The sequence below is a fragment of the Momordica charantia genome, unplaced genomic scaffold, assembly GCF_013281855.1.
Source record: "Momordica charantia cultivar OHB3-1 unplaced genomic scaffold, Mcharantia_2.0 BLBB01000068.1, whole genome shotgun sequence".
Lineage (NCBI taxonomy): Eukaryota > Viridiplantae > Streptophyta > Magnoliopsida > Cucurbitales > Cucurbitaceae > Momordica > Momordica charantia.
The window spans coordinates 14602-24526 of record NW_028275224.1 but is presented as its reverse complement, the minus strand read 5'-3'; the positions used below and the strand labels follow the sequence as shown (position 1 = coordinate 24526).

At 31.6% G+C, this 9925-nt stretch overlaps 1 long non-coding RNA gene across 1 annotated transcript; it reads right to left on the bottom strand.

The window, feature by feature from the left end:
- Positions 1-6533: 6533 nt before the first annotated feature.
- On the bottom strand, positions 6534-9010 carry LOC148207808 (uncharacterized). The gene is made up of 2 exons (XR_015787638.1): positions 8793-9010; positions 6534-7080 (listed from the first exon to the last, which is right to left on the bottom strand). It is a non-coding gene; the product is annotated as an uncharacterized LOC148207808 (long non-coding RNA).
- Between the last annotated feature and the right edge of the window lie 915 nt (positions 9011-9925).

Sequence of the window (9925 nt, the reverse complement as noted above, 5' to 3'; positions counted from 1 at the left end):
TATAATTTTGTACTTGAAGAACAATTAAAGTTAGTTTCAACAAAACTAAAGTATTATCAAGTGTTAGAGAAGCAAGAATCTCACACCCCAATATCTGAGTGGATGTAACAACTCACAAGGTATATTCTTATTTCACAAATTTGTATTTTCATATATTATATTATATCATTACGTATACAATTTTTAAAAAATATTTTTCTCTTTAGAGGAAAAAATGTGAATTGGCAACGAATATTGATATGATGGTAGTAGCATCTGGCTATGTGTACGAGACAACTGACTTGAATGAAGTAGTATATGACATGCCAATTGGAGGAGATATTGTTAAAGTGGGCATTGATATAGCTACATTAGAGAATCGTCTATTGCCGTTTCCAGTCAATGAATTTATCGTACGTGTAGAAGATGTAGTAGGATATGAAGTAGCATGGCCTTGTGATCTTGTTATCTACCCAAAACAAGTTAAGGTATTTTTTATAAATTAATTATTTCAACATATGGAAAATAGTTGACTGTAATTTTATTTCGTGTGATAGTTGTCTACTCCCAAAAAGAACGTTGCACAATCAGTTGATGAACTAAATAAACTACCGGAATCACTAAGCTCGCTATTTGAATATTCGAAATTAGTGATGCCAAGAACAGGTTCAATAAAAGTGAAACTACATAGAGATGAAAACGCATATATTGGATGAAGATATTTTTCATTTTTGTACGGCGGTAGAAATTCCAGTTAACGTTATTGCAATTTATATGGGGTAAGTTTTTACTTTTAATAATATGTTTCTATACTTATCCAGTTATGTAACAAAGTTAATAATGATTTTATTTGTTTTTAGCTACTTGCATGCCATGTTAGATCATAATGGTGCATAGACAAATATTTATTTGTGGACCAAGTCCACTTGGTAGCCTTGTTGGTACTTTTGAAAAACGTGTGTTGTATTTAGCGTCAAGATTGGCTGCAGCTAAACGTAATCAGTGGCTCATTGTTCCATTAAATGTTGGGTATGTGTTTTATTTTTTGGAATTTATAATTATTACAATATTTTATTATTTTTTTAATAATTATATTGTTTTGTGCATATATCATTGGGTACTCGTTGTATTATATTTATATGCAGATATCGTATATTTATTAGATTCACTTCGAGGTGCTATTAATCAAGATGCAGAATATCTTATCAACATGTAAGTATTTTGATTTTTGTACCTTATCTTACTTATGTTTAATATATAATATATTTGTGCTCATATTAGCGTTGACTTGATTATTTTTTTTAAACAGGGCAATAAAGTTATTTAAATCTAAAACGAGATTTGTTGGAAAAAATATTCCTCAAGGGAAATCTCCTATTAGAGTAAGTATTATCCTTTTCGTTATAATAATAAAGTTGATTTCATTTATTAAATTTTATTGTCGTCTCATTACTTGTTATTTGTAGAGTCCTCGTCAACCTGGATCTATTGAGTGTGGACATTATGTGATGAAATATATGAGAGATATTTTGATGGATAAGCAGGATACATCACTCAAAGAGTTGGTATGATATAAATGCATAATTGTTTTATTTAGTATGAAATTGCTTAAATTACATTTATATTTTTTGTGTCGCGTTCTTTTCCTCATGCAGTTCAGTAGAAAAAAGACATATACTCAAACTGAGATTGACGAAGTAAGCATTGAGTGAGTGCAGTTTGTTCAACAACACATTCATGAATGACATCATGTGTAGTATTTTTAGTTCTGAGCTTGAGTAGTTTACTTTTATATTGTGTAAACTTACATTTATTTATTTTCTTTATTTTTGGGTACATCATGTAGGGTAGGTTGGAACTTTCAACCTTATGGTTAGATACATATGTCTTAATCTGCTAAACTATGTTCTGGTTGAATACATTTATTTCATTTAATATAAAAGTTTGCATAAGTTTATTTTCCTCAAAGTTAGCATCGTTTTGTTAATTGACTGTTTTTATCCATAATAGTAAGATTTTTATTGCGTTATTTTGATAATATTAATATTGAGATTTTTTTTAAATATATTGATATTAAAATATATATATGTAAGTATAGACCACGGCTAACGTCAGCCGTTGTCTATAATTATAGACTATGGTTGACGTTAGACATGGTCTCTACTATAGACTACGACTTACGTTTGTTGTAGTCTATCCTATAGTCCGCATATAACTCCAGCTGTAGTCTATACTATACTATAGACTACAGCTAACATCGGTCGTGGTATATAATATTATAAACTACGGATAACGTTAGCCGTAGTTTATACTATAGACTACGACTAACGTCAGCCGTGATATATAATACTACAGACCACGACTAATGTTATCGGTAGTTTATACTATAGACTACGGCTAATGTTACCCATAGTTTATATAATAGACCACGACTAACATCAACCGTGGTCCATAATACTATAGTACCTATATACTACGGTCAAGCAACCATGGTCTATCAAAATAGACTACGGTCATATGACCATGGTTTAAACCAAATTTTGTAGTTGTGACTCAAACCTTTCATTAGGGGACCTCTACTCCACATAAGGCCTTGCTAGAAATATGAAGATTTTGGACCAGCTTTAGCATCTAAGATATGCTCTTCTGTGGCATATATGCCTCGAATAACCTTGGAGACTAGTAGATGATGATGTTTTAAAAATCTCTAAAACTGTTTTGCTAAAAGAGCTTTATTGAACATTTCAATGTCCCATAAATTTAAACCACCAAATTCTTTTGGCCTACATAGTTTATCCAAACAAGCCCAATGGATTCTTCTTTTAGAATCTGTTGTCCCCCACCAGAACCGAGCCATTGCTTGAGCCATTTCCGAACAAAAAACCTTTGGGAGTCTAAAGCATCCCATAGCATACAGAGGGATGGCTTGAGCAACACTCTTAATCAACACTTCTTTTTCCTCCTCTAGAGAAAAAACTCTCTTTCCACCCTTGGACAGCACGCCACACCCTATCCTTGATGGATTTAAAGTCCTTGCATTTGCTCGAGAAAGGCTTGAACGAAGCCCTAAATAATCCTCCAAGCTTTGGACTAGTTTCATACCCACCACAGATTGCAAATAATTATAAAAATCATTGTACACATTTAGCGAGAACCATAAAATAGACTTTTCAAAGTTTATCTTTTGCCCTCAAGCTTTCTCATAGTCAAGAAGAAGAATTTTGATAGCATATAGTTGTGTAATCTTAACCATGCAGAAAAGAATGCTATCATCTGCAAAAAGATGATGAAATATGCTAGGGCAGTTAGGAGATATAGTAATACCTGAGATCCGTCCAATAGAATGAGCACGATGAATAAGCACCGAAAGCCCCTCCCCAGAAATGAGAAATAGATACGGAGGCAGGGGATCTCCTTGCCGAAGGACTCTATGGGACGTAATGAAGTCTTCGGCCTCGTCATTGATCAATACCAAGAAGGAGGGGGTGCTAATGCAGTCCATAATGATTTTTATCCACCCAGCATGAAATCCCATTTTCTGCATCATAAATCTCAAAATACCCCACTCCACTCTATCATACACCTTGCTCATGTCAAGTTTGAGAGCTGAGTGACCCTCCTTCCCCTTCCTCTTCTTCATTGTCATGTGGATACATTCATGGCCAATCACTATATTATTCATGATCACCCTCGGGAAGAAAGACAGACTGACTATTTGAAATATAATCTTCTCCAACACTAACTTTAATCGATTTTGTCTGTGATCACCCTTCGGGAGAGAAAAACCCTCATTCCCCTCCCTCTTCTTCAAATTTTTTTAATATATGAGATATTAAAAGATTCACCGTAATTCCTATAAATAGGACCCTTGGGTAAGCTAAAGTCGCACACTTTTATATGAGAAAAATTCTCTCCACATTTTTTCATAAGTCTTGGAGGAAAAAGTTCGTCTTTGTTTCTTTCAAGGAGTTCCACCAACCTTGGTGTGACACTCGAGTAGAGAGGAGGGGTACATGAATGAACCGATACCACATCCGAATGAGAGAGATCTTGAGACTATTGAGGAACGGTCAAGAAATGCTTAAAAGAATTGATAGTCACTACCTGTACTAACAAGGTGCACCTTTCTTTTCGGTGGCTCAATCATAAGATGAGCAAAGAGGTGTCGAATCCGGATTCTGAATCCTAGGCTTGGGACGTTACACTTGGTCCGTTGTTCGAGTCATAGCAAGAAAGATCATGTGAAGCATCAAATTAAGGATTCTACAAAGGTAATTTTCTCAATTTATATTTCTAAATTGTTTAGAAAATCAAAATTCTACTACAAAATGAATTGTTCATTCCTACACTTGGTATTAGAGCGGTCATTCAATTTTGTTGAGAACTAAAACTTTGTGATTGTGGGTATTTTTTAATCCAATCATATATGTGATATGTGGTGGTTTGCAAATTGATCGTTTAGGCATATTGACATTAAATTTTACTTTCTTTTTGTTTAATTGTAAAACCCAGTGTTAGAATCCTCTATCATTTTTTGGCAAAGAAAATAGAAGATTCTTAATGGAGCAGTGATCCGACGGCCAAGCTGTATAAAAAGGCAACAATAGTTGTACCCTTACAAAGAAAAGACAAATTTTATAGTTTTCTGAAACTCTAAATTTTTTGATGAACCAGGCCAACAAGTTCAAGACCAAGATATGATATGGAAATTCAAATTTTATAATTTTGAATTTAAGTTCTTTAATTTATAGGATATGCCAATTATATCGGTCAAATTTGCTAGTTTTATTTTTTTTTTAATTTCATTATGCATGTTTGATGTATGTTTAAATTGTTTTAAGTGTTCCATAAAGTATGTCATTTAGATTAAATCCTACTATTCGAGGATATATATATATATATCATGCATTATTATAATTTTGTGTATAATTGTTAAATTTTGAATTATGTATTTGGGATGATTCCTTTTAGGTATTTTATTTATTTCAAATATTTAAATGATTTTGTTATATTTGGAAAAATATATTTAGATGATTCCTCGTAGATATTTTATTTATTTCAAATCTTTAAATGGTTTAAAATTTGAATTGAGCAATAAATTAACTTTAGGATAATCTTTAATCATATTGTTAGAAGGGTTTAAAATTTTAATTTAGAAAATTGAGATTATCTTCAAGTGAATTAGTTTTTAATAGGATTAAAAACACACCTAGTAATTAAATTAGTTCATTAATGTATTTATTAATAGTTAATTAAAAAATTAATTAACATAAATAAAAATTGATAATAAGAGAACTCTGTCTAAAGAAGGTTCTAACTAGACTAGCTACTTAAGCTGACGTCGGAAGGGAATACCTCTATGTGAAAACTGACTTGGGAGTTGAATTAATCAAATTTTATTTTTTCTTCATTAAGTAGGCTCATAATGTGATCAGGTTTTAAAATAGTTTGAAATTTGACAATTCACATTAAAATAAACCAAACCAATATACAGGTAGATTGGTGACTTAAATAAATGAGATTAGCCTAATTTGTCCAAGTAGTAGAAATCCCTATTTTCAAAATAGTGAGTGGGAGAAGGATATGTGACAGCACATCCTATGGTCTCCATCATTGGTTCACACCATGGGATCCATCCAAGACATCGCGGCAACTTTTGGACCGTCCCCCTACGGAAGGTGTTTACATGGGTTAATAGTAGGGTGAATCTCCTTATAAGGATAAAATTGTAGTTTTGTTCCAATACTTGACCTACCCTATAACGACACTTGTTGGGATGGAACTATAGGATATGAAATTATGGGTCACACTTACAAAAGATTCATTAAAGTTGTTAATGATATCTTTGACCAAATTAATGGTAAGTAAATGTTAGAGAAAGAAGAGTTATTTTGGTATAAAAGTAGGTTGAGATTTTCTAACTTCAGTTAAGAAACACTTGACCTATCCTACGACCGCACTTGTTCTGACTCACTGGAGTACCATAGCATCAGAAATGATTTATAGGGTTCATTTATCAAATTGTTTGCTTTTCTATGCTGAAATTGAATGTATATTGATTTTTAATAATTATTTTTTTAATATTTCAACATTATGTTTAGTTCTCTCAATTTTTTAATTACTGATATCAAAGTGAGAAAACTGTATCACTTTGGAAAACGTAAGTTCAAACACTTTAATAGTAGTGTAACAGCTCAAGGTTGTCTTAATTGGGGAATGATATAAAAAACCTGTTGCTAATTCTAATTGAAATGTTCAAGAGGCATATGATTAGTAGATCAAAGAAAATTAAATGGCCTGAACATATTTTTTTGCCAATATATTAGATGTTAAGCTAAAAAGATAAATAACAGGACAACAATATACCAGATGTTTTGAAGTCCTTAGAAGTCAAATTTAGATAATTATCTTAACCATCTCGAGATTAAGAAGTATAGAATCCAAGAATAGAAACCAAAGGACTAAAGCTATAAAAGAAAATTATTTCTAAAATAGCTAAGATAGTCCTGAAGAGAGGAACTTTCAAAGTACCCCTATGAGAATAAGAATTAATATACAAATAAAAGTAAATTTGATTTGCTGCTTTCTTTCTGGAGAATAAGATTCTCAATTGGATTGTTGATTTAGAATCCACTATCTACATTTATTTTTCATCAGGTAATTCTTTTTTTTTTTTTTTTGAAACGAGAATAACAAAACAAATTAAACACAATCAGCGGCGAACAAAACAGACAGCCACGTAGGGCCAAACTGGTTCCACGAAGACGAGAATCCCTCTTCGCACGCTCTCCTTGCTATCCCATGAGCGACTCCATTAGCCTTCCTCGGCAGATGCTTGAATCCTTCAATTGGCAAGGATTCCACCTCTTTCCATATGTCTTCAACAATTAGAGAAACTTCGGTGAGCTCCATGGACGATTTATTGATGATGTTCACTACTTCCAGACAATCTGATTCCACCTCAATTTTGATTCCAGCTTCTAGGGTAAGGGATTGACTTAATGCTTTGAGACCTTCCAAGATTGCTAGGGCTTCCAAAGCTTTAATGGGCCATTTCCTTCGTAGGTGGAAACACCCTGCCATGACGCTTTCTTTTGTTTTCTGTAAGGATGACTACGATGTCAAAATCGTCTATGACCAAGATAAGATATTTTTCTTCCATGTTTTAAATACACTGAGCATGTATTTTCAACACATATTGGACATTTATTCATGCCCACATATTCTTTTCCAATAAAGACAACAATCATTATGACACGCATGAATCTTCTCATAATCCCATCCTAATGTACATAATGTCTTCTTTGCTTCAAACATTGAACTTGGAAGTCCCTTTTCTTTTGGTAATATGTCATTTATCAACTCCAATAGCTCCGTGAAACTTACGTTGCTCCACTCATATTTAACTTTCAAGTTATACAATTTGATCAATGTTGGTAACTTGGTAAATTTTTTACAATCTTTATATAGAGGCTTTTTTGCCATTACGTAAAGTTTCAAGACTTTTTGGAGACTTGTAAAATTCATCTTGCAATGCTTCCACCATTTCGATTGTCTCATTAACATTATAGTCTTAAAAACTTTGACATGTGTCCATATTTTTTTACTATTCCCATATGACTTTTCAAGAAGCTTTTCACCATGAACCGTGTAGTATAACTAAAGTCAATTCCATTAATAATCAATGATTCTTAATTTCTTTTCATCATGCATGTCAATATTTCCACATTTTTAAACATGGACAACAAATTCTAGATGAATCATCAATATGACTATGAGCAAATTCTATTAACTCTTTCACACCCAACTTATATTGCTTTCACAGTCTATAGGCTCTCATCCAAGATTTATCGATATTACAAATACAGATTGAATAATCTGTTAAAAATATTTTTAAAATAATTAATATTAGAATTCACTAATCTCACTTTTAACAGTACATACATCAAATATTTAGGCATAATAATACAAATTCAAAATATTAACAACACATTTAAAAGATGAAGCAGCTCATTTTAAACTTTATTTTATTAAAAGGTGGATTTAATCCAAGATTTTATTGAATATTCATGTATTTGTATAGGAGCTAAAACTCTATGCAAGCACAATACTCTATTCTCATTTATTTATCTTTTTATTAAATAAAATAAAATAAAATATCACCACCAAATATAACTAGTTAAAAAAATCCAATCATTTGTGAATTAAAACTAAGAAATTTCAAATCTCTAATATTCACAAAATTTAAAAATCACAAACTTGAAGACTCACAATACTAAGAATTTCAAAGAGAACCCACAAATAATTTCAAATCATAAAAAATCCAAATACACATAAAATTTCATAACCAAAACTTAAACTCTTGCCATATTTATACATTTAACATATCCATAAAATTTTTTAATCAAAATCTCACAACAAGAAATATCCAAATAACTACACAAATTTTGCAACCAGAAACAAATCAATTATCAACATAATTAATTTTTCGAGACCACAGATAACCCATATATCAAATTACACAAAATTTCATATCATAATCCATCCAAATATGCATAAAATAGATTCAAAACTATATAGAGTTCAAATATATACATATTTTTTAGAAAAAAAATTAAGAATCTCAAAATTTCAATACAAATGGTATGTTAGAATCATAAACTTAACCATAAGTCAATCGAGTATACCAAATCATACCCACAAATTTAATAATCACAAACACAAATAAGAATTATATTTTAGAATCAAACAGTTCAGATACAAAATAATTATCATAATACATTCCAGTTATCCCAAATTTCAGAGTCGCTTACCTTACTCACCTACTCCCTAGATATGGTCTAGTTGTCAGATATGGGTATAACGGATCTGTTTGTGGGTCACCGTGGGTGTCGGGCGTTGTAAATCTAGTCGCCGCTGTGAATACTGGAAATCCATGAAGCATTAAAGCGTAGCCAGAGAAGAGGTTGGTTCGCCTGCAGATTCCTATCCGTTGAAGCGTTACCACTGTACCTCGTCATCAGGTGTCGTCGTTTACTTCTGTTGGGAGTCGTCGGATCTGCTGTGGGGAGTCGCTGGTGCCGGATCTGATGTGGGTGTCGTCGGATCTGATGTAGAGAGTCACCAGAGTGTGGGTTCGTGGTGGGTATGGAGATTGAAAGAAGGTGGAAGGGTGGAGGCTGGGTTTAAAGAGAGAAGGAGAAAAAGTGAGGAAGTTGTAAAGAGGGGAGAGAATGTAGTTGTTGTAAAAGAAGATAAGTAGGAAAAAAATTGATCAAGTGAACAAAATATTTCAAAGTTGTACTATTTTCCTCCCTTCTTCAATTTTTTTTTTCCTCACCTGGGTGAACTACTAATCTTTAATTTAGGAGTAAGATTGAAATTTCAATTTTTAATCTTTAATTTAAAATTTGGCATTAATTAAAATCAATTTGAATTTAGGTTTCAAAAACTTATTTTAAATTTATTTTTACATTCTTTTTAAAATTAAGATTTTTATATAATCTTAACAAAAATAGATTTTATACTAAAACTAAATAAATAAACAAAACAAAACAGAAATCGATTCAAAATTATATTCTAAAATTTCCCTTATTTTTTAGTTACTTCATTGGTTAAATGAATCAAGTCAGACACTAAGTTTAAAATTAATTACCTATCAATTAAGTAATTAGTTTATATATTAACTATTTAGGGTCAACCTAAGCCATTAATGCTAGATGGTAATTGTGCCATAGGAATGAGTTAAAAAAAATAAAAAATAAAAAGAATCAACTAGTTGTTCATTGCTAATGCCAAGTACGAAAAAAAATTTTGAATTACGTACCTTCCAAATTCATCAATGTTGCTAGTGGGAGAGAATAAACTATGGATAATAAATAAGTTTTAAAATTAGATTCTCAACAATTTTTCAACATAAAAAAATAAATTTTAGACTCAACTCCCA